Source organism: Vicugna pacos, chromosome 1 (assembly GCF_048564905.1).
Source record: "Vicugna pacos chromosome 1, VicPac4, whole genome shotgun sequence".
Classification (NCBI taxonomy): domain Eukaryota; kingdom Metazoa; phylum Chordata; class Mammalia; order Artiodactyla; family Camelidae; genus Vicugna; species Vicugna pacos.
The window spans coordinates 79,785,875-79,811,616 of record NC_132987.1 but is presented as its reverse complement, the minus strand read 5'-3'; the positions used below and the strand labels follow the sequence as shown (position 1 = coordinate 79,811,616).

General features: G+C 34.4%; 1 long non-coding RNA gene across 1 annotated transcript; it reads right to left on the bottom strand.

Annotated features, from left to right (window-relative positions):
- Positions 1-12,075: 12,075 nt before the first annotated feature.
- LOC140698379 (uncharacterized) lies at positions 12,076-25,256 on the bottom strand. Its single transcript, XR_012076148.1, has 3 exons — positions 25,054-25,256; positions 22,806-22,955; positions 12,076-12,172 (listed from the first exon to the last, which is right to left on the bottom strand). It is a non-coding gene; the product is annotated as an uncharacterized lncRNA (long non-coding RNA).
- Between the last annotated feature and the right edge of the window lie 486 nt (positions 25,257-25,742).

The window sequence follows — 25,742 nt, the reverse complement described above, 5'->3', positions numbered from 1 at the left end:
CAGAAGTAAGTAGGTTCTATTGAAGAGACACCAATAAATTAAGTGTTTCTACCTGACTACTATTTTTTCCTATCATGACAACTTTGAAACCTAAAATCATTACTCTTGAGACAACTGGAGTAGAATAATTTCTCACAAATGTTCTTTATACTTCTTTACACTTCACAGCATTCCCTTTGCCACATATTTCCTATAACTTTTGAAATTGAAAAATAACTATTTCCCGGAAGCCAGTAGAAATCAGGGAAATCCATGCTCAATATTCCAAACAAATAGAGAGTGAAAATGTTTACTCTTTGTTTTATTCTTTGTACTGTAATATAGTGATGATACTGGAAAGTAAACAATAGGACTTTTTTTTCAAAAGCTTCTTTCTTTACTTCAATTTCTCAAACTCCTCCACAGATTTTTAAAAACGTCCTCATTATAAATACCAAAAATAGCAGCCAGGTTGTTCTTAAGCAAATGCTCAGTTTAAAAAACTGCGTACAATGATTTTCCTTTAAACTTCTGACCTGGTGAAGGAAGTAGGGACTCTACCCAACAAGAGTTTACTCTTCCGTCATCTTAGATGAGAGGGCATTGGAACAGGAGTAAGAGCAGGCTTTGTCTTATTTGTCTCTTTCCACGGACACAAGGCCAGAAAGCCTGCCTCTAAGCTAAAAAGAACAGAGAGTGTTATACATCATATTTCCACCTTTCTGTCCCTTTGGGTTGAAAACAGGGTGGATTGTCTGTCTTGGAAGCTCCCAGAGTAAGTCACAAAAAGATACAGGAAGCCTCCTCGTAAAATCCTTGCTATCTAAAATGACATTCTTAGCTATTGGACTGAAAGCAACACTATAGAAAAAGGTGAGATTTAATAGCATAGAACTCCAAACATTTCATGGAAATTTCTTGGAAAAGTAAGGGGATAAAACAGGTCTTCACAGATTTTAAGCATACTCCACAGCAGACCTCAGGCACTCCGGCCACCTCTCCTGCACACTGCTGGTTTCCAGACTGAACTTGCTCACCAGCCCTAATGGTGGATTCAACAGACTCAATCTCTCAAACAGAATTCCATTTGTTTGGTTTTGTTTCACCAAAAGGCAAACTGACTTTTACACATGTAAGTAAACTACAAGGACATATAGTTCACAGGAATTCATCAATATTTTCAGGAGATACAGGTTCCTTATATAGCAATTTAATATAAAATAAAACTTTTTTTTTTGCTAAATTCTGGGCCTTACCAATTCCATAGTCATTTCAGTCTCCGGGGAATTAATGTCTTTATTCTGCATTACAATAAAAAAGACACACTAAATTATGACTGTTCAAATTTAGAAAAGCAGGAAATAGAGTTAAGATTTCCGAATCAAAATGACTTTCTTCGTGGCCATGCTGGTATATGTCAAAATGTAGAAGGGACGTAATATAGAGACATGAGTAGGATAAAAATGAATTTTAAAGTAGCTAGAAATAAAGCAGAATAAAATATCTTCACACGAGTCAGTGATTCAAAATGTAGTGCATTAACACTTAATTTTCTCATCTTATCTCATATAAAAATGTTATATATTAAAAGTTTTAATGCCACAATCATTAATTCTAGTCCTTATTTTTGGCCATAAATCACATAATATTCTTCCAATAACTTAGTCTATCATCCTTTCTTAGATGTCTTGTTCTTCTCTTTTATTTCACAGTTATATATCCTTCGAAATCCTTCAAAATTCAGTCAGTTCTTAACCTTGCCACAGGCCTGCCTCTGCCTAAAATTAGCTCAGCCTCGTCTCACCTCAGATCAGGTAAATGAAGGCTGTTGGGTAAGGTTTGCCATCACCCCTGAGCATGAGCAGAAACTTCATTTGGGCAAAATAGACAATGTTCATGTTTGATTCCTCAAATAACATAATTTAAGTTCAAATTATTTTGTGGGCGTAGTGCAATCCTAGATTCTGAAATTAGTTTGCTTTCCTTGCTTTAAAATCATTCATGTTCAAAGCATTAAACAGTGGTGTAAGAAGGAGCTTTTAAAACTTTGCTTCTGAAGTACCTCTCACCAACCTTCCCAGTTTGTCTGGGATCAGAGGATTTTTCAGCAGTGACTTCTAGCAGTAAACCCCAGAAATTTCCAGGCAAACCAGGAGCGTGTGTGTGTGTGTGTGTGTGTGTGTGTGTGTGTGTGTGTATGTGTATGTGTGTATGTATGTTCAGTGGAGGAATATGGCTGGGATATTTTGGGTGGATTCTGGAGGAATATAGCTTGAAGTGGCACAAGATAAATAAGAATTGTCTTAAAAGTGAAAAATATTTAAGACCCAAAGTTAGCTTTCAAAGTTATGCAACCTTGCATTTGATACTATATGTGTGATTATTTTAATATAAAATCATAGTTTATCTTTAGTGATGAAAATTCTCCCTTTCCATCTCCAGACTTCAGGTAAAAGTGGTTTCACATTTATCACTTGGCTTCAAACATTCTCTTGTCACACTGCCACATACCTTAGCAGATTTAAAGAATTACCATTTATTTCCCAACTCTAATAGAATACAGACTTCTGAACTGTTGAAGCTGATGACAATATTTTAAATCATTTAAAAATCAAAATGGAGTAACTACGGTTCAGGCATACAAAATGGAGCCGGGGGACCACTGTGGATGTGACTTCAGACACATTCCTGCATCAGTAAGTTGAGTAAACTGAATACTCTCTGAACTGTATCAAACTCAAGGATCACTACCAGTCGGTCGTTTTTCAAACAACAGATGCTAGCAGCTGCTAGCCTCAACCTTGTAGTTTTAAAGCCCTCCCCCCACACCCTTTGCAACTGTGTAATCATTCCAGACCTCAACTAGCTATTGCTTAATGAGCACCTTTACTCCTTGCCATCTCCAATCCTAATTCTTGACAATTTAGGTAACCTTGCCCATTTTTTGCCTTTGTAAATCTCCCCCATTTTGTAGTTTGGCAGGACACAATTCAAGTACTTCTTGAATTTTTGTCTCCAAGTCTGCAGTCCTAACAAAACCCAAATAAATGTCTCCTTATTTCAATCAAACCTCTATTTTTGAAATTTTGGTTTAATTATATATATACACTATATATATATATATATATGTGTGTGTGTGTGTATATATATATATATATATATGTTAGTCTATGTGATTGTGAATTATAACTCATATGGAAAGTGAATAAAATTTAGATACACAGTTCAAAGGATTATTTTACTTGTGCCACTGTCACCCTGGCCAAGAAACAGAACATCATCAATAAACCTATCTCATGCCTCCTCAGAAACATTACTCCGTTTCTCCCAAAGTAAATCACTATCCTGATTTTAATGATAACCATTTCTGTGTTTTACTCATGTCTTTAACCACCAAGTGTACATGCCTATAAATTTCCAAGCACTGCTGCTCCATTTCATGTGTCTTTTGAGTTTTTATAAATCATACCAAACATTATGTATTTTTTGTGTATATGCCATCTTTTGCTCAATTTTGTTTGTGATATTTGTCACAATGTTAAGTATAGTGTTTCAGTCATTATCACATAGAACAAAATTTATGTAATCATTTCAACGATAATGAACTTTTAGATTGCTTCCAATTTGTGGCTAACAGAAAAAATTCTGCAATTAATATCCTTGTATGTCTCTAGCCACCCAAGTGTGCATATTACTGTTGTGCTATCCTGAGCAATAAATTGTTGGCTTATAGGTATAAATAAGCTTCACTTCTGGTAGATGATAAAAGTGGTTATAAAAATTTACACTCCTACCAGCACTGTGTGAGACTCATTGAGTCGTGAATTTTTCCAATTTCTGGTATGGTCAGTCTTAATATTGGCCCTTGTAGAGGGTGCCTAGTAGTACTTCATGGTACTTTTAATTTTCATTTTCCTGATTAGTTATTGTGTTAAAAACTTTTTCACATATTCCATTCAGAAATTATCTTTTCTGAAGTGCTTGTTCAAGTCTCTTGCACATTTCTTTATTAGGTTTTCTATGTATTTTTCCCTGTAATTTGTGGGAGTTCTTTATATCCTCTTTATATGAACTGTTTGTTATTTATACATACATGTTTCAAATATCATTTCCCACACTCCTGCAGTTTACAAAAAGAAGTTTGAATAAACTAACTTTGCCTATTCATTTCCTTATGGTTAGTTCGTTTTTGTCACCTGATGAGGAAATAACCTTATCCTGAGGACATAAACATGTTTTCCAGTATGACCTGATTGAAGTTATTCAATCTCCAGTGTACCTGAAATTGATTTTTGTATATGAGATGATGTAGAAGCTACATATCACTTTTTAAAAAATGAATTTTATAATTTTTCCACATTTGTTGAAAAGACTACCCTTTCCCCTGTTTATTATACAGCAAGTGTCTAAACTTTTCAGGTCTACATCTAAAATCAATATTGTCTTGTGTTCCTCTATTTGTGTAATCTGGAACCAGTCTATATTATTGTAACTTTAAAACAAGTCTTGAAATCTGTCTTGAATTCAGCAAGTTCTACCTCCTGCTTATTTTCCTTTAAGAATGTCTTGCTTACTTTTGGAATTTTTATGTGAATGTTAATATTAGCTTATCAGTTCTACAGAAATGTACACAAACTCACATGCACATTCACATACACAAAGCAATTAGGATTGCTTTGAAATTATAGATCAAAGTTTAGAATAACTGATCTCTCTATAGGATTGATTTCTCAAATTTATGAATATGGCATATCTCTTCATTTGGTTAGGTTTTTGTTTCATTATTCTCTATAATGTTATAGTAACATATTAAAATAATTAATTTTCTGTGTAAAGATCTTGAATATCTTTGGTTGGGATAATTTATAGGTATGTCATAGTTTATGCTTTTAAATGACATATTTACATTTTATTTTCTGTTTGCTGCGGCTCATAGAAATATACTAGTTAATTTTTGTATATTGACTTAATGTCCAGGAACTTTGTAAAACTATTATTAATTCTAATAATGTATCCTTATATTCTTCTGTATTTTCTACACACACAAACGCATTGTCTAAGTATTCACAGAATTTTTACCTTTTTAATACCTATAATTTTAACCTCACTGATATGCCCTGATATATAATTACTAATATACTTGGGTTTAAATATACTGTGTTATAGTTTCCTTTGCATTTGTCCTACCTTTTCTTTATTTCTCTCTCCTTCCTGCCTTGCATTCCTGGGTGATTTCTGTTTCCTGTTAAAGAAATCTTTGCCTAATTTAATATTATAAATATTTTCCCTGTTTTTTTCTTCTTGAAGTTTAACTCTTACCTTTAAGATTCCATTCTGAGTTAATATTTATTCTTGGGCCATTCTTAATTTCTGTCTTTCCAGAAATGTATGCTTCATATAGGTTTTCAAATTTATTAGCATAAAGTTGTTCATAATTTTTTTTATCATTTTAAAGTTTGAAGAATCTATAGTGATGTTCCATCTTTCCTTTCTAATATTAGTAATTTGTGTCTTCTCTCTCTCTTTTTAATCAACTTGGCTAGAGGTTTATGAATTATACTGATATTTTAAAGAATCAGAATTTGGTTTCATTGACTTTCCCCCCATTGTTTTCTGTTTTCTATTTCACTGATTTCTGCTTTTTTTGTTTTTACTTTCATCTGTTCATTTTGGGTTTCACTTGATATTTTGTTTCTGGTTTCTAAAGGCAGAAGATTAAATCATTGACTTGAGTTTGTTCTTTCTATCAATGGCATTTAAAAGCATTAACTTCTTTCAAAGCACTGCTTTATCTCTATCCCACGAAGTTTGACACTGTATTTTCATTATTATTCATTTCAAAATATTCTAATTTATAACTGTCTACTTCTGATCTTTCCAAATCTAAATTCTAATTTCTTTGTTGACCCTTTATTTAAAAATATATGGCTAGTTTCCATATATTTGACATTTTTCTTGTCTTCTTATTATTGTTTCTAGTTAAATTCCACTGTTGCAGTCAGTAAACATTTTCTGTATAACTTCAAACTTTAGAAAAGTATTTCAATGAGTTGATGAACATTTGTATCTTGGGTAACATAGAATGCACACTTGAAGAGAATGTGTATTCTGTTGTTGTATAGTACATTTTTAAAATATAAATATCAATTAGATCACTAGGGGTGATTACCTGTTGAGACCGTAGTGTTTTCTGATTTTTTTTTTTTTGACTAGTTCTTTCAATTGCTGAGAAAGCAACTATGATTTTGGAATTGTTTCTTCCTCCTCTTAATTCTGTCGAAATCTGATCTGTGTATCTTGAAACTTTATTATTGCAATGTACACATTCATTATTTTTATATTTTCTTATTGTATTGAGTTATTGTCATTAAAAGCTCTCCCTCCTATGCCTGCCAATAAATTATACTTAAAATCTAATTTTTCTGATATTAATATAGTCTCTCCAGCCTTCATAAGATTACTATTTGCATGATATATTTTTCTCCTTCATTTATTTTCAACCTGTGTTTTTATATTTAAAATAAACCTCCTGGAGATAACATACAGTTACACCTTATTTTTTTCCCCCAGATTGTCTCTATCTTTCAATTGAAGTGTTTACTCCAATAAAATTAAATATAATATAGGCCCACCATTTTACTTTTTGTTTTCTACTTGTTTCATATTTTTTCTCCTATTTCTCCTTTCCTAACTTTTTACAAGATTACTGAAATATTTTCAGAATTCTATTTTAATTCTAATTTTCCTGTTGCCCTTTTGCCTATTATTTTGTGCATTATTTTCATAGTGGTTGCCATGTATATACTATATATATATAATCTTGAACACAGTATAATTACTACATATAAAATTGCAAAATACAAAAATGTTTCAACTTACATATCTGTATCTACTCCTTCATTTGTTACAGTTTTTATGTAATACAACTACATGTTATAAATCTCATAAGGCAATGCTATGATTTTATTTTTAGCAATTATGTTTTATAGCAAAGTTAGAAGAAAAAGAAAAAAAGTCATTTACCATTTCTTCATTCTCTCTAAATATTTCAGTTTCCATCTGTAATCATTTCCCCTCATCTTGAGAGGACTTCCTTTAGCAGTTCTTACAGATCTGCTAGCTACAAAATTTTACTTTATTTTATCTGAAAATTTATCTAATTTACTTTCATTCTTGAGAGAAATTTTAACCAGGTATAGAATTCTAGGTTAACAGATCTTTTTCATTCAGAACTCTAAAGATATTTTTTATTTTTTCATTCTTTTTTTTTTTTGAGAAGAGAGAAGGTCATGGTGTTAAGCTGGCCACAAATCGAATCACTGTTCCCCTGCACAGAATGTTTTTTATCTTTTTTTTTCCCCTGCTACTTTTAAGATTTGCTCCTTATCTTTGGCTTTCTAGAGTTTGTGATGTACCTGGGCATGGGAATTATGAGTTCATTCTGCTTATTGTTCATTTAGTTTAGAAGTTTCATTTAGTTTAGATACTACAAGTATCTGACTTTTTACCAAATTTGAAATATTTTAACCACTATTTCTTTAAATATTTTTTCTGCCCATTCTCCCTTTTCTCTCTAGTATTTGAATTATAACATTCATTTAATCATTTGGTGTCACCTAACAGGTTCATGAAGCCCTGTTCATTTTCTTAACATATTTTTTCTATCTATTCTCCACCTTGAAAATGTGTAGTGATTTTATTTCTATTTATTTCTTTCTCTCTCATGTCTACTTAGCTAAGTCCATCCACTGAATTTTTTATTTGGACATTGAATTTTTTTAGTTCTAAAGTTTCCATTTCATTTATTTTTATTGTTTCGATTTCTCTACTGAATATCTATTCATGCATTGGATATATTTCATGTATTGGAAATATGTTTTGTTTTATTTCATTGATGATAGTTATAAAAACATCTTTAAAACTTATGTCTCCTAGTTCAAACATTTGGTTCACCTCAAGGCCAGAAGAAGATTGATTTCCTTTTCTCCTGAAATTGTGTTTCATTTTCGTGGTTATTCCTATCTCAGATAATTTCGAACTTTATACTGGACATTATCATTGATAAATTGTAATGATTTGGGAGTTTGTTTTGCTCCATTGAGTATTTTTGTTTGTTTCGTTTTAGGAGATAATTTTCTTGACTGAACTTGAACTGAAATAATTTGTTTAGTGTGTAACAGTTCTGGGTTTTGTTCTGACAGTTTTTTCTTAATTGGGCTTCTTGGAGTCTGTTCTGCACATGCACGTTCTGGGTGTCAGTCAGAGATGTGGATAGATCGATTCGGGAATTCTTTTCTCTAGCTCTTTCTCTTCTGCAATTCTCCTTCTGATATTCATGGTTTTCTGGCTTCACTGTTCTGATTCTGCAGCTGGAAATATGGTAAGGTTTTCCAGGAAATGCCCCTCGAAGTCCACCCCAACCACCATTCTTGTGCATATTGTGAAGATTGCAATTATCCCGTCTAGAACTTATAGGGAGGAGAATTTATAGATAGCCCACATTTCAGCTCCTCCAAGTGAGTGTGCACTCACCATCAGAGTCTGCATGCCTTTCTTCACGTGCCCATTATACAGGGCAACAGCTCTGGTCTCATTTCAGATTTTTCTCTTTGTTTTACAAGCTGTATTTTGCACGTCATAAACTATACAAGGCGATGCTATAATTTTAGTTTATTAATACTTACGTGTTTTATAAAAAAAAGATAAGAGGAGCAAAGCAAATGTAAATAAACTTTTGCATTTACCCAGATCAGGGCTAGCAACTTAATTGTAAAACCAAGGGAAAATGATTTTCAGAAAGTATGTTTTTTCAGAAGGAAAAAAAATTTTTCCTTTTTACCACAATCTCTTTCTCCTAAACTGTCATGGTGATTTTTATTTACTATTTAATGTTATGTTTTCTCTGGTTTGGCGATATTCACAGGGTGAGTGCAGAAACCTTCACAGGTGCCCAGCCCCCGACCTAACTCAGACTACAGGGCACACACACCTTCTTGCACAAGCAGCCAGGCTTTACCTGGGGGCAGATAATAGCAGTGGTTCCTGGGTGTTGGTAGGGGAGTAAGCAGCCAAAAACTCATCCTGAAGTGGTGTTGGGGGTGCAACCAAGGGGAGCTGAGGCTCCAAGTACCCAGGACATGCTTCACGGTCCCATGAGATTCATATACAAAAGAAAAATTCAAAGATTTCGAGACAGTGACTACAGAGTATTAAATCCCAACCATAGGGCCTCCACTTGAGCACAGGGGGATCTATGCACCTGCATTGGTCTTATGCCCATGAATCTAGCCCTGACCCAGATATTTTCCATTTTTGATGCTCTTCATTCTTTTTTGAGAAAGTAATTTTTAATCTAGTGTAATTTCCCTTCATCCTGAAGAACTTCCTTTAGAATTCCTTATTGGGCAGCACTGCTGGCCACAGATTTTGTTCCTCACTTGCAAGTTCCCTGTTTCTATTCTTCCTGCCAGTGTGAGCTCCTCTCCAGAGTCCAGCTGCTTCTCTCCACCTCGGGTACTTCCAGGTAGTTGCTTTTTGTACTATGTCTAGGTTGTTAGTTTTCTGCAGAGGAAGTTCTTCTGAAATGATTTAGTCTGTCATTTCCGAAAGCAGGACTTAACCATTTTCCATTATTTGGTCCAGTTCCCTAGGTGACCTCAGCAAGAATAGCTATATAAATTACATGGTTTTCCGTTTTCATTAGCTAAAGACTGTAAGAAACAAAAAGCACTGTAATTATTGCTTTCCTACCACAAAACAATGGTTATATGATATTTTCTCTTTTTTCCATCCATAAAACATTTCTTTGTTATATTTTCAGACTTCTTTAGGTCAAAGCTGAACTTATTTTCCAGAATCTACTGAGATTGTGTGGCAAACACTGTTTAATCAACTTCATCCAATCACCTGACTATATCTGTTGTTTAAGAGGCTGGTAAATAGTCCAAACTGAGGTTCATACATATCAACATATGTGTGTGTGTGTGTGTGTGTGTGTGTATCTCAGCTTATTTTAAGCTAATAATCACTTACCTTTAAAGATATTCTAAAAGTACTACATTTTTACTCCCCCACAAGTTTTATGCTTTTGATATTTTGCATTCAAAAACTCTTTTGTATTTCTTAAATGCTTATTATAGTCATGGTTGACTTTACTACTTTTATCTTTGAACCTTCATACTAGCTTTTTAAGTTGCTGTTTCATTGCCTTTATTCTTATTTGCCTTCATCAGTGAGTTTTTTTATTTCATTTATTTTCTTATTTCTGGTTATCACCTTTTCATTTTTGCTTAAAGAAGACCCTTTAACATTTCTCATAAGCTGGTTTAGTGATGATTAAGTGCTTTGGTTTTCACTTCTCTGGGAAACTATCTCTCCTTCAACTCTGAATGATAACCTTGCTGGGTATAGTATTCTTGGTTGTAAGTTTTCCTTTTCAGCAATTTCAATATAGCAAGCCACGCCCTTCTGCCCTACAAAGTTTCTAATGAAAAGTCACCTGATAGTCTTATGGGATTTCCTTGTGTGTGACTGCTTGCTTTTCTCTTTCTATCTGTAAAATTCTCCCTTCATCTTTAAATGTTACCATTTCAATTTTGATATGTCTTTGTGTGGAGCTCTTAGGTTCAACTTGTTTGGGAATCTCTATGCTTCCTGGACCTCAATATTTATTTCCTTGCCCAGATTTGGGATGTTTTTAGCCATTATTTCTTCAAATAATTTTTCTTCTCCTTTTTCTGTCTTGTCTCCTTCTGGGACTCTTATAATATAAATGGTAGTATACTTGCTATAATCTCAGTAGTTTGTTAAACTTTTTTTTTTTTTTGCTGTCCTGATGAGAATTTCTACTATTCTGTCTTTCAGATCTCTGATCTGTTCTTCTGTATCATTTAATCTGCTGTTGATTTCCTCCAGTTTCTCAGCTATCATATGCTTCAGCTCTAATTCGTTCTTTCTTATATTTTCTAACTCTCTGTTGATATTCTCATTGTGTTCCTCCATTCTTCTCCTGAGTCTGGTGAGTATTCTCATGACTATTACTTGAACTCTTTATCAGGTAAACTACTTATCTCCACTTCTAGTTTTTTTTTTTTTCCAGGATCCTAGCTTTTTCTTTTGTTCAGAACATATTCCTCTGTCTCCTCATTATGTCTGATACTTTGTGTTTGTTTCTATTAATTAGGTGAAACAGCTACCTCTCTTGGTATTGAAGGCATGGCATGGCTTTGTGTCAGGACATCTCTTTTCTACACTGCATGTGCCAGGCAGCTTTGGCTGGCCAGCTGGAGCTGGGGTGGGTACAGGCTGAAGCCTGGGGCATGCTGCACCAGGGCCACCTTGGAGGGATGGCTGTGGCTGGTGTGGACCAGGGGCCTGGGGTGCACTTGGGCAGACTTTTTCAGGCCAGCTAGAGCACCCAGACCATGTTCCCACTCTTGCTATTAAAATGAAGGAGGAACACAAAAAATGGTGCTCTTAAGCACCTTCAACCCCAGAGAGAGTGCCAGTAGTTTTTCATCCATTTGGCAGATGCTCTAAGGATAGTAAATGGATTTCTTTCACATATATTCTAGGTGTCTTTAAAACCACTGTTTTGTTGTTGTTGTTGTTGTTGTTTTGCTTTGTTTTTTGCTGTGCCCCATGGTCAGCACATCTGCACAAGGGGGCCTGCACATGGGGGTGGGGGGAATAGGTGAGTTCAGGGTCTTCTTATACCACCATCTCGAAACACCACTCTCTAGTTAATTATTTTATGTGTCATGATAAAGTTTTTAAAAAGCTCAGTACTTAGCATGTTGTGACATTGTGAATTAAGCAAAGAAGTTGGCAGAGTAACTGAAAAAGTCAGTGTTGCCATAGGAATGTTGACTCAGCCACACAGCAGGCAAAGTACTGTGTGTTAAAATGTATATTCTTTAAAAAGGTGAACCAAAAATTTAACTTCCTTTCAGAGCTCAGCAAACTGTGGTTTTCACAGAACTTTTCTTATGTCTTCAATCAAACCAAGTAAAACAAAAAATAGGGAAAAATACCTCATCAAACTAGGAATAGAAGGCAACTTCCCCAAGCCAATAAATGTCATCTACAGAAAAACCGCAGTTAACATATTTAATGGTGAATAACTATACACATTCCCCTAACATTGGGTTCAAGACAAGGATGCTTGCTCTCACCACATCTGTTCAGCATTGCTCTGGTGGTTCCAGTCAAGGAAATTATGCAACAAAAAGAAATAAAAGACAATCAGTTTGCAAAAGTAGAAGTCAGCCTCTACTTGTAAATTACATAATCTTGCATATAGAAAATCCTAAGGAATATACACACACATATACATACACACACACAATTAGAACTAATGAGATTGGCAAAGTTGAAGAACATAGAATAAACAGAAATATCAACTATATTTACATATTCTAGCAAAGAATGTTCTGAAAATAAAATTAACAGTAACAATTTCATTTATAATAGCATCAAAAATAAAATTCTTAGAAATAAATTTTATAAAGAAATATAAAGCTATACTAAAAACTATAAAATACTGTATAAAGTTGATTTTCAAAAAGGGTGCCAGGCCTTCCAAAGGGGAGGCATACTTTTTTCAACAAATGGATATTCACATGCAAAACAATGAAGCTGACCTGACCTCAGATGATACATAAAATTAACTTAAAATAGATTCAGTATCTAAATGTAAGAGCTAAAAATATGTAACTCTTAGAAGACACTGCATTAAATGTTACCAACCCTGGATTAGGAAATGGTTTCTTGGATATGACATAAAAATCACAAGTGACAAAAAGAAAACCTAGATAAATTGGACTTTACCAAAATTAAAAATGTTTGTGTTCCAAAGGACTCCATCAAGAAAATCAAAAAGAAGTAAGTCAGACAGAGAAAGACAAATACTGTATGATATCACTTATATGTGGAATCTGAAAAAATACATCAAACTAGTGAACATTACAAAAAGAAGCAGACTCACAGAAATGGAGAACAAAGTAGCAGTTACCAGTGGGGGGAGGGGGCAGTATAGGGGTGGGGGAGTGGGAGATGCAAACTGTTGGATGTAAGCTAGGCTACAAGGATGTATTGTACAACACAGAGAATATAGCCAATATTTTATAATAACTGTAAATGGAGTATAACTTTTTAAATTGTATAAAAAAGAAAAAAAAGACAACCCACAGAACAGATGAAGATATTTACAAATCATATCTGATAAGAGATATATCTAGAATATATTGGAAAAAAGCTCTTAAAACTCAACAGTAAAAAAATAGACAATCCAATGTTAAAATATACAGAGGATTTAGACATTTCTTCAAAGGAGATATATAAATGTCTACCAAGGACATCAGAATATGCACATCACTCGTTATTAGGGAAATGGAAATAAACACCATAATGAGATGTCCCTTTACACCCTCTGATAAAGGGTTAATGATAACAAGATGAATGGTAACAAGTAGTTGAGAAGAATATGAGAAATTGGAACTCTCATACATTGGTGGTGAGAATGCAAAATGTTGCAACAGTTATGGAAAACAGTTTACAGTTTTCCATAAAACTCTACAAGTTTAATATGGAGTTATCATACGACCTAGTGGTTTCACTCTTAGATATGCACTCAAGAGAACTGAAAACATATGTCTACCCAAAAATTTGTACACAGATGTTCATAGTAGCATTATTCAAAGTAGTCAAAAATGGAAGCTGTTCATAAAGTGATGGATACATACACAAATGAGATATGTTGATACAGTGGAATTTCATTCAGCTACAAAAAGAAACCTAGTACTGATACATGCTACAACATGGATCAAACTTGAAACCATGGTAAGTAAAAGAAGCCTTACACAAAAGCCACATATAATATGAGTCCATTTAGATGAAATATTCTGAATATGCAATTCCATACAGACAAAAAGTGAATCAGTGGTTTCCAGGAGCTGGGAACAGGGAAGAGGAGAGTGATTGCTAATGGGTGCAGGGCCTCTTTCTAAACTTACAAATTTGTTGTGGAATTAGATAGTGGTTTTGGATGCACAACAGTGTGAATATACTAAAAACTACTAAGTTGTGTACTTTAAAAAGGTAAATTTTATAGTATGTGAACTATACCTCAATAAAGCTATTTTTTTTAAAGGAGAGAAGGGGAAAAAATGATAGGTTGAAAGAATCCCATCCTGATCTAGACATTACATAAGGATTGAACAGAGTAATTTTAAAATGTGGATTCTTTCTGTAGATACCTGAAGGTGATGCATACCTCCTTTATGACTACTGGCTGTTCAGCCGACTCGTTTCCTTTTACTTTTGGACAAACAACCAAATTATCATTATTTGTGACCAAATGAGTGAGTCCTGATCAGTTATGGAAAGGGAAGTATTGACATGCGCATTTTCTCAGTCTGGCCCAGATAGGCCTCTCATGCAACATCATCTACAGTCTTTACAACTCATCAGCTTAGATAAGCAAGAAGAAAGCCACATGTTAAAGATGGCGTAGACACAATGAAAGCCTGGCTCAATAAAACAGTTACTAGAAGAGAGCTGCTCAGACAATCACTAACAACTATCTTGGTATTTAAATAAGTAAGAAACAAACTTTTATTATCTTTTGCCTGTAAGATGTTGTGGTTTATCTGATACTCCAGAGAGGTTTTTTTTTTTTTAATTACAAAACTAGTCTTGCTAGATAAATTCCGAAAATTAGCAAGCCAATTATGAGAAAATCAAAATAATCAGAATCATCACATGGGGACAATTATTTTGCTTCAGGTATCCGAGTCTATATTCCAGTCAGAATAAAGCTGACTCTCTGAATAGTCATAAAATTATCACCTAGCATTTACTACAAGGACAAAAACAAATAGCTGAACATTTAGATGTGGAGTTTGCAGTTTAAAGTTTTTGGAAAAAAACTTTTAAATAAAATTTCTTCCTTGCAATAATTGGTAGTAATACAAACTTTTCTATCATCTTAATTTCATGAATAGGAGAGACCGTAAAAACTCTAATGTGAAAATACTTGAAGCCAATTTTATAACTTATTTCTTCCTAAATTATTTGTTCCCTCAAAATTTAAACATTTTATATTTAGTTTCATAAGTTCAAACTATAAAAAGCAAAGATAAATTGCTCTATTTCCTTCCATACAATTTTCAAAATTACCATTCAATAGTTTAATTACTTAAAATTACTCTGAAATTATTCCTCCAAAATAAAATGCTTCATTGTAATAGAAACTCATATTTCAAATTTGAGAAGGGAAATTTTACTCAGAGATTTGTAAAGTGTATATTCGATTTATTTGAGTACTATACTGTTAAACCCAAATTACACATCATATATTATAAAAATTAAAGTCCACACGCCTAATTCTGCTCAGCTGTTTTGGACGGCTATCATGAAGGTACGCGGTAACAGTGTGCAGTCCTAAGTAAGAATACATTTACATTAAAGGGTGAATACAAGAAATTTGACAGGGCAATTTCAATGCAGTTTTATTGACATTTTAAAAATAGCTACATAAAGAACAAAGATTTTTTTCTCTTTGTTTTTAATAATTAAAATGTGTGTGCATCAAACTTCCCTGATCTGCCTCTTACCAGCAGCCCCTCCCTTTAATCCTAAAGCTTGAGGGTGAAATTTAACTATGGATTTAGAGTTGTGTTCAGCACTGGACTGAGGGTCAGGAATGGGATAAAGTTATTTCCTCATATTACTTGGTAATAAAAATGCTAAAATCTAGTGGCTCAAATACACCTATGAGCTAGGAAGTTCTACTTTTTTAAACATATCCCAGGTTACCTTTCATCACCTCCACTGCACCATTCCTGATCTAGTTTCCATAATTTCTTGCCTAAACTACTGTAAAAGCATTTTGATTTTCTTATTCAATCCTTCCTCCTACACAAAGTCAACATTAGAGCATCTTTTAAAAACATAAATTTATTTCAGTCACTCTAATATTCAGAGCATCCACTGACTTCCCATAAACTTATAAAGAAGTCCTAACTCTGATGCCCAGGACTTCAATGATTACATGATAAGGCCACTGGCTTACACCTCTGACTGTATCCCCTATGGCTCTTTTCCATTTTCATACTATAAAAGCTACATTGGCCTCCTCAGTGTTTCATTTTTCTTTTTCTTTTTTTTTTTTTGACCTGCTTTATTGAAGCATACATCACATACCACAAAATCTGCCCATTTTAAGTACACATTTTCACAATTTTAGTAAATGTATACTATTGTGCAACTACCAACTCAGCCTAGACTTAGAATACTTTCTTTATTCCAAAAAAAGTTATCTTGTGCCCACTTCCAGTCAATTCCTACACCCACTCACAGTTCCAAGAAACCACTGATTTACTTTCTGCATCTGTAGCTTCTGGTAATTGAATGCAAATATAAACATACAATGTATCACCTTTTGCATCTGACTTCTTTCATTTAGCCTAACATTTTTAATGCCTACCTATAATGTAGCGGGCAACAGTAGTTCATTCCTTTTAATTGCTGACTAGAATCCATTTTATAGCTACACTTTCCATTTTGTGTTTCCATTCACCACATCATGGATACTTGAATTTTCTCTAATTTTTGACTGTTATGAATATTACTGATATGATTATTAATGTGCAAATCTTTGTTGACATAGTTTTTTATATTTCTTTGGAAAATAATTAGGAATGAAATTACTGGGTCATAAGTAAGTATAACTGTCTAAGAAACTGTCAACCCGTTTTCCAAAGCAACTTACCATTTTACATTCCCACCAGCAACATTATGAGGATCTTGTTTCTTCACAGCCTATCAACACTTGGTATTGTCAGTCATTTTCTTAGCCATTCTAGTGTATATGTACTCTCATTATAGTTTAATTTACATTTCTCTAATGACTAGTTACGTTTAAAATATTTTTATGTGTTTAGTTATGATTCGTACATCTGCTTTGGTGAAGTGTCTCAAATCTTTTCCCTATTTCTAAAAAACCTGGGTTGTCTTCTTATTATTAACTTTTAAGTCAGTGCTCTTTGTATATTGAGGATGTATGTCCTTTACCAGATACATAATTTGTGATTATTTTCTCCCCATCTGTAGCCTTTTTCATTTTTTTTTACATTTGATTAATTATATTTTTTATTTTGATAAAGTCTTAATTCCTTTTGAGCAAACCAAATATTCTCTAACTTCTTCACACTTCCTTTTGTCCCTCATTTCCTTCAGGACTCAACTCAAATGTCACTTTCTCAAAAAAGTTCTTTGTCTGACATTCCTTCTTGGTGGTTATTAATACTGTTGAAAACATATACCTAGGTCTGCCCACTTTCTGTCTACCCTGTGGTTGGGTGGGCCACGACATTGGTTCTGGGCAGAAGAGAGATGTGTCATACTTCTTTCTAGATCAAGTCCCTCCAGGGCTCTCTTTTCCCTTTAGCACAATAACCAACAACTTGCAAGATGACGCCTGACTCTTTAGTCTGGGTCACCGAATAATTTCAAGAAGCAGAGCCCAGCACCAACCCACAATGTACGTATAACATGAGCAGAAAACCCATGTTTTTAAAGCCACTAAATTTGGGAGGCTTATTTGTTATAACAGCATATTCTGATTAATATGCCTCCCCAAAGAACTTTCCCAGGGAGATTCTCTATTTACCTAGCCTTTTCTTTATGGAATTTAGTACCTGACATGTGTCTGCCTTGCCCTCTAGCACATATGGGGTGGAGGGGTGTGGTTTGGTTCACTGCTATATCCCTAGCACCTGCTACAGAGCCTTGCACACAATAGATGCCTATGAAATATATATTAAATGAATAAATATGGCTCTACATCAAGAGAGGTGTTCTAAATTGGGCACATCAAAACATAGCACAATTTTCAAAGCAGCATCTGAAAGTGTTGCCAGGTTTTATTTTGTTCTAGTTATTTATTAAAAGCAGCAAAGTTTGAATGTAATTGTAATTGGATTTTTCATTGTTAAAAGTTCCTATCTTTGATAAAACTTGTAAGTAAAACACTAAATCAATTGAGAACCATTTAATTCTTCTAAGATGGCTACACTCTGCACTATATACACAGCTTATGGAGCAGAGAACTTGGGTCAGTGTTTTGAAATGTAAATACATGTTGCTCCTGCATGATTTAATCACTTCTCACAAAGGAATTATAGCCTTAGCCAGATATGGCAAAACACATATTTTATCTTCTTGTCTCAGCATCTTTTCTATCTTTATTTTGGTTCTTTGTGGTCTGCCGATTCCCATCTATGCCCCATGTTAACTTGCAGTAGATCGATCATGTCAACAATTCTTTTCCTTTCATTATAAATGGTTGTCTTGACTGGGCTGGAGAAGGAACACAAAAGTTGCTGCTCTCTGGAGTTCAGACCTCAGCCCTAAGTCTGGTCTTCCCCCAGCCAACCAGGATGCTTCCTTCTGAAGGACTGTACACTTTTTGCACACTGCCTGGTCTCCTCCCAGATATCATGGCTCACTTCTTCATTTCCTTCACATCTTGGCTCAAACATGCCCTTCATATGCAGGCAATCTCTGATCCCTCCATGTCAAATGGAAAATCATCCTTACTCCCAGACGTACCTATAGTCCTACTTCTTTGTTTTATTTATCTCTTTAGTACTTACTGCCAACTGAGATGTTATTTTTTACTTGCTTACTTTAAATCACTGTAGAAAAAAAGCTATGTGAGTTCACTAATTTCTCTTTTTTTTTTCCCTTTCTTGTATTCTCTATGCTTACATCATTGCTGGGCACATAGTGAACAATGAATATGTTGAGGGGATGAACTGACTTACTGAAATCAAATCAAAACTCAGATGATTTCTGAAGGGGTAGGCAGAGGATATGGGGCCTGAAAGCTTTCCACAATGATGTCCAGACATATACACAATATGTTTACTAGACTGGGATACCCTGACAGAGGATAAATTGCAGTGTGCTGAGAGAAAAATCATTCTAAGGAGGGATACAGTAACAAAACCTAAGAACAAAGCCAAAGACTGAGATTAACTATGAATGGTGGCCCAACTCCAGCATAAAATCCACCTACCTTTGGGCAAAGTGGTAGTACTATTTTGTTATAAAAGATGTTGGAAAAGTTGTTGAAACAGCCACGTCATACTCGTATCTGTGACACTTGGAGCACTTAAGAAACTTTGAGAGTTGACGCCTTGCCCTCACTTCATTAAAGTAATTGTGAACAAGCCAGGCCTTCATGTCCACAGATGACATATCGTGACAATGATAAGGTGGCTGAATTTAAGTTCTACCAGCACCAGCTCTCAAAGGATGCAGCAGGTTTATACCCCTCTAACACTTGGGTATGGGCTCATGAAGACAGCAATGTTGTGGTTGGGAGCTGCACTTCTGGGAAACTGAGACTGCAGAATACACACCTGACTGTGAAAGTGCCTGAAAAAATCCATCACTGACCACCTGCCGCACTGAGCCTCCAGTCATCTCCTGTGCAAGCCCTCAAGGAAGAGCAACAAAGAAGGCAAGTTCTTTCAACTTCTCGGCAGTGCCGATCACAAACATATGTGACTGAAGCACAGGAACCTGCTTCTGGTTTCCCTGGCACTGGGCATGTTTTATTTCAAGTCACACCCAGATGGGCAGGTGAGGCAGTATTGCACTTAGGGTTCCTGAAATTACTTGGGGTGGAAGGAAAACCTCTATTCTAAAAACTCAGTATTCCTTTAATCATGAAGAAAGTGACAAAGAACTTTTTATATTTGGGGACCCAAAATGTAGCCACCAACAGGTGAATATAGACACTTGAAGCCCACAGTAAATCACAGTAAATGCCCAGGAATCTATTCTTTATATGTTTTTAGATTATATTTTAAACTTAAGAGTTTTATTAACTGAATTCCTATTTTCTAGCTGCTATCAAGGCTAACATTCTATGGCACACAGACCGGCAATGTCTTAGATTCTATCCTACAGTAATATCCCCTTCAATTTAATACTGGAAAATATATGTTGTACCTGTTCATTTTCTTAAGAATGGCTACAGAACGTTGCCTGCTGTGGCATAAGGGCTTGGTGGTAGGGAAGCTTTAGAATTCTCTGGAGTTTTTGGTTGGAAAACTAAAGCTGCTAGGCAAGTAACATTACTTAGTCTTCCTCATTGATCAGAAATTACTATTGTGATAGCTTCTAAGTCACACACTATTAAACAACCCTGCTATGTGTGACAGTCCTCAATTTGTTTTCTGGTTAATCATTTAATCCTATGTTTGTTATGCTGGCATGAAAGAATGGAAAGTAATATTATTACATCTCTTCTCAATACAGATTTATCTCCATGCTGAAAAGCACATCACCACTATTAGCAATTTTGCCAACAAAAAGCTAAGTATACTCAACCCACATTTGCCTTCATATGTATCCTCTACCTGGAACATAATCTGGAGTGAATTTTAGCCATTTAACCAACCTTTATTATTGCCAGGGATACAGAGTTTATTTCCTTATTTCTCCCTACTCTACTCCTATCTGTATAAATTCTGGAATACTAGGGCAGGAATTAACTTGAAGTTATGTGGCATTAGAATGGAACTCAAGTGTAGACAACAGAAGACCTCAAGTTCAAATGTTCAGGTGAATCCAAAAATTATTCCAAAAATTTAGAGTCTAAAATCTCACAAGGAAATTCATGTAGTCACCAAATCTGAGAAAAGAGGATCCAGGATTCACATTCAGGATAGAACACCGATAATCAGTGAAATATTTTAACTAAGAGGTTGGGAGAAAATGGTAAAGACTAGGAGTCATTCCACAAAAGGTTAGAATCTCATCTAACCTGCAGCTTTTACTCAAAGGTAATTTTGGACATGGTGGATGGGTGAACTGGCATGATTTAAAAGGCCAGAGGCAAAGCTAGCACTGACACTCACATAGTTAGACATCTTTGTACAGCTATTTGACACAGTAGCATCAAAATATGAACATGCTTGCTTTAATCACTGAAAATGTATGCAAACAGGCATTCTTGATCACCTTGATCTCATCTCTAAAAGTAAAAAGAATAATAGGCTATGTATGGGAAGATATTAGGAAATAGATTAGGGATTGCAGTTAATCTCAAAAATGGAGAGGGAATGTGACTTCATTCACTTTTTCATTTATTCAACAAATATTTTTGAATGTCTATCATTGTCGAGCAGAGGCATCTGTTACACAGTTTATTTGGCATTGCTTTTCATTAAACCTGAAGTTTGCAGTTTGATTTTCAATTCAACTTAAATATGCCAGACTTTTAAAAAGGGAGAAAAACAATCATGAGAAAACAGACTAGATCAAAATATTAGGTATCTACCTACCTACCTATATTTCTTTGAAAAATGCCTACCAGTTTATTTTTTTGAAATGGAGAAGATGATTCAGATAAGAATATTCAGAGCCTCATTCCCTTTAATCTCTGCTAAGGAAAGTTTTATCATTGCCTGTGACCAACACTTCCTCTCTATGTGTATGTGTGCTTATGTGCACACTCACATATACACTCAAGTCTTATCAGGAAGATTGGCCTGAGGGAAGCGAGCACTAGACATGGATTTGGACTTGGGAAGTTGCATTAGAAAGAGCTGAGACTGATTGCCAGATGGAAAGTGAGGCAGGTGACTATATTCAGCTTCTTGTAATAACACATGATGACAAGAATCTGAAAATATATATATATATATATATATATATATATATATATATATGTGTGTGTGTGTGTGTGTGTATGTATATGTATAAATGAATCACTTCCTTGTACACCTGGAACCACCATTGTAAATCAACTAATCAATTACACTTCAGTGAAAAACAAAATTTTAAAAACCTGTAAAAAAAAAATGGAGGAGAGAGACAACTACACCTGGGTAGGCTCAGGTCAGAGACAGATTTTGAGGGAGTGGATGAGAGACTGACTCACCTACAGGAAGAGGAAAAAACAGATTTTACAAAATTTTCCTAGAAATGCAAATAAAATGTGAAGATACTTTTTCTTTACTGTTATGAATTGCCTCTTCGATGTGATTTCCTTAAGACACTGGGTTACTGGTGTGTATAGGGGTTACAATAAGAAAGAATACAACCTAAAGAAGAAAAAATAGTGTGACTATGGCATTTTTAAAAGATCACGGAATACACTTCAACGTTTTGCATTCTATATTCTTTTTTCCCCATTGAACTGAATAATCAAGAATTGATGTTTTGTCCTACACTACTACACTTTTACAAAAGAAGTGTTTCTAAGTGATTAGACAACATACACATTCATGGACTCTGTAATACATTTTAATAGGGAGATGTCAATTTAACCAGAAAAGCATGAAAACTCCTTCCTTTTTTTGATTCATTTTGCTTTTAATTCTTCCATGAAAAAAGAATTTTAAGTGGAAAGATCTTAAAGTATTTAAGATATTTGAGTGCATATACATAATTGTACTTCTATATGTATTTGAGTGCAAATACATATACATAATTTTTCCTAAGTAACTAAATTATTATGTCTTAAACAGTCCGTGAAGAGGCTAAAATAATGATCCTGTTGATTTCACATAATTGAAAATAACCGTATTTTAAATCTGGCATATACTTAGTTCAATTCCAAGTACTACCTAAAATCCTATCCTCAGCTGTTGTCATTCCTACAAAATATTCACCACGTAGATAATGGGAAGAGAAGGGGACACTGCAAAAGCAAATGAGTGCCACAGTTCACACCCCTTTAAAAATCTAAATACTGGGGTACAGCCAACATTAGATGTCACCAAATGCCATCACACAGGAGTACTTACATTTGCACTTGAATGTGACATTAGCCGTCCTCTGTGGTTTAAATTCCATGGGATGGTTACAGGAGGAGGGAGCTTCTCAGCAAGCCAGATTGCTGCTTTCATCCAGTCATTTCATCGTAATCCATTATAATGAATTCATAGTAAAGATTCCTAAGAGATACATAGCAGCTGCCTTTTCAACCTCAAAAGCTCCACTTTTAAAAATTCTACCTCATTAGAGATGATAGAATTATGTCTTTGTCAAGCATCACAAACTGATTGTATGGTTTGGATTGATAAAATAACAACCAATTTCTTGCCAAATATTTCAACTTTAAAGTTTTTAACCAAAACATACTTTCAAATAGGAGAAAGACCCCATCTGTGATTGATTCATTTAATATTAACTCATCTAAATGCTAAATTATGGGACACATTTGTGGTTTGGGAAATCTGCTGTTTATTTCTTGCAATCATGACTATGTACTTTTGCCTGTATGAAGCTAATTTTAATTCCATACTGATAGCTAAGAAAGACAGTTGATGTTATCTTTAGTGCTTAAAAAACTTCTAAATTTGGATCAATTACTAGCAAAAGAATTTGTTAACTCTGAAGCTTTAGAAACATTATTATGAAGTTATAGAAATTATTATTGCTTGTCCAAAGAGTATATAGATTATTGAATAGAATCAACAGAGGCAAAAGATGAGTTCCTAACCTTGAGTCAATGGTCCTCTATTACCAGTATCTTCTTTGAAAGGATTCAAAAACAATATGTTGTCAATGGACAAACTGTGTCACGTAATTCACAAATGTGACCATATTGTTTAGTCATGTACTTTCACAATAAATTACTGCATCATTACAAAGAAAAAAAATTTGGAAAGTTATACACCAAAATGTTAACAGGAATTGTTTCTAGATTACTTGTTTTTACTTTCTCTATTATTTCTTATTTGTTTCTAAGTTGAAAACTTACCAATAAAAAATAAAAATTTAAAATTCTTCTGTTCACCTCTGCATTAAGATAGCCTAAGAGAAACTAAAGATTTGACATACATTTTAGAATAAAGGAAACATGTAAATACGTAGTAAATCTCATCAGATTTTCCACTAGCTCATAACATTTCAACAATCTGGTAAATGAAGAATTGTAAAATGCTTCAAAGTTACTTGAAAATTCCAACTTAAAAAACCGGAAAATAATCTTATCAAAAAAGTGACTCAATTTAAGGACTATGCCATATTTATAGGTACTTGATATTCGTAAGTTTGTAAGTTTGGTTTATATACCGTCCAAACTTTCCTATGTTATAACTCTCATCCCTATGTCTTCTGCACACAAAATTCAGAATTTTGTGCTAGCAGAAAACTTTGTGCCAGCAGCCATCTTTGCATTTTGTTGGATTATATTTTAAGCAAATATAAAACAACAGTAAAGATGTGCTGTGCTAGTGATAGAAGGTATGTCTCTGAAACTTAATATAATTGAGATAATGATTGCAATCATCAGATATGCCAAATGTGAAAATCATTAGGTGTTAAAAAGCTTCAGACCACCATAAAGACTGAAGCTTGTCAAAGGTGGATTTAAATGTAAATTAAAGGAACAAAATTAAAGCATAGGTATGAAAGATTGGATATATCATCAAAGATCCTAAGAAGTGAGGTATAATTAAAGAAATTATAATGTTTTTAGTCATCTCAGTAAAGAATCTTCTTTGTGTAATATGTGAATAGATTTTCTGACTTATATTTAAATTTCCCTTACATTTGCAGATAAGCTCATGGAAATTTTGGCCGTATTGAGTACAATGAGCATTAGGTGATTTCACCACTGTCTTGCAAGTTAGATAATATTCTCTCAGTTTCATAAATGAAGAAACTGAAGAAACTTGCTCAAAATACACAGCAATAGACAGAATGAAGAGTAAAATGCTAGTCTTTCTGATCCCAACAAGCAGGCTTTTTCTATTACATCAATCTTTCTTCCCAACAAACAAACAAAAAATTGTTCAAGATCTAAATTTCAAGATTCTGGCCAATTTTAAGAAGAACGAATGAAATTAGGAGTGAACACACAGAATGTGAAATCCAATGGAATCTTGAACATTATCTAATCCATATACTTCTTTTTTGTGACTGAATCAAAATATATAAAGGATAAGTTATCACCCTTTGACTGTCAACCGGTCCCTCTATAGCAACTGTTTGAGGGTTATTTGCGGGTTTTCACCAGCACAAAGGTGTAATTGGAACAACGTGTACTTTCAAGCCTTCATTTCCTTCTCTTTTACTGGCTTCTATCTTTAGCATCCAGGCATCTAGCATCTGTTGCCAGTTAGGCTCATCAGCACTCTACCATGGTCCCTGATGATCCCCTCGCTCTTCTTAGTGGATCAGCAGGGCATATGGCTGCTTGGGATGGCAGCTTAACCCTCGCCCTGCCAGGGTCCACGCGGGATCCATTCATCCCATCACAGTAATCTGTGAGAATAGGTACATATGCACTTCAAGGTTCTGATGCCATGGTAACCAGTGGATGACAAAGTCATTAAGAACACTTAATAGTAGTTGGAACTTCTGCACGTTTTCATGGCTGCCAGCTGAGAGAGGCAAATACTGTTTTTCAAACACTACCTGCAGCTATTAGGAGTCATCAGGGTGTAGGATGTTAGATGGAGATGGGAAAGATCTTTCTGTTTGCAGTTTTATGAATTTTTGAGTAGTAATACTTTGCACGTGTTCTGATTTTTGTTACATGTGCTCTGCACAACACTTAGATGTTCTCATGTAATGATATTTAGGTTTTCATCTGATGGGATAAATACATTCCAATTTCTTCTCTGTGTGTTCATATAGCAATAATAAACTGTCTGTGTATTTGGAAATATTTTTACAGGTTCATATAGTTTTCTTCAGTTCTAGATCATTTAACTATCCTATGGACATTTGAA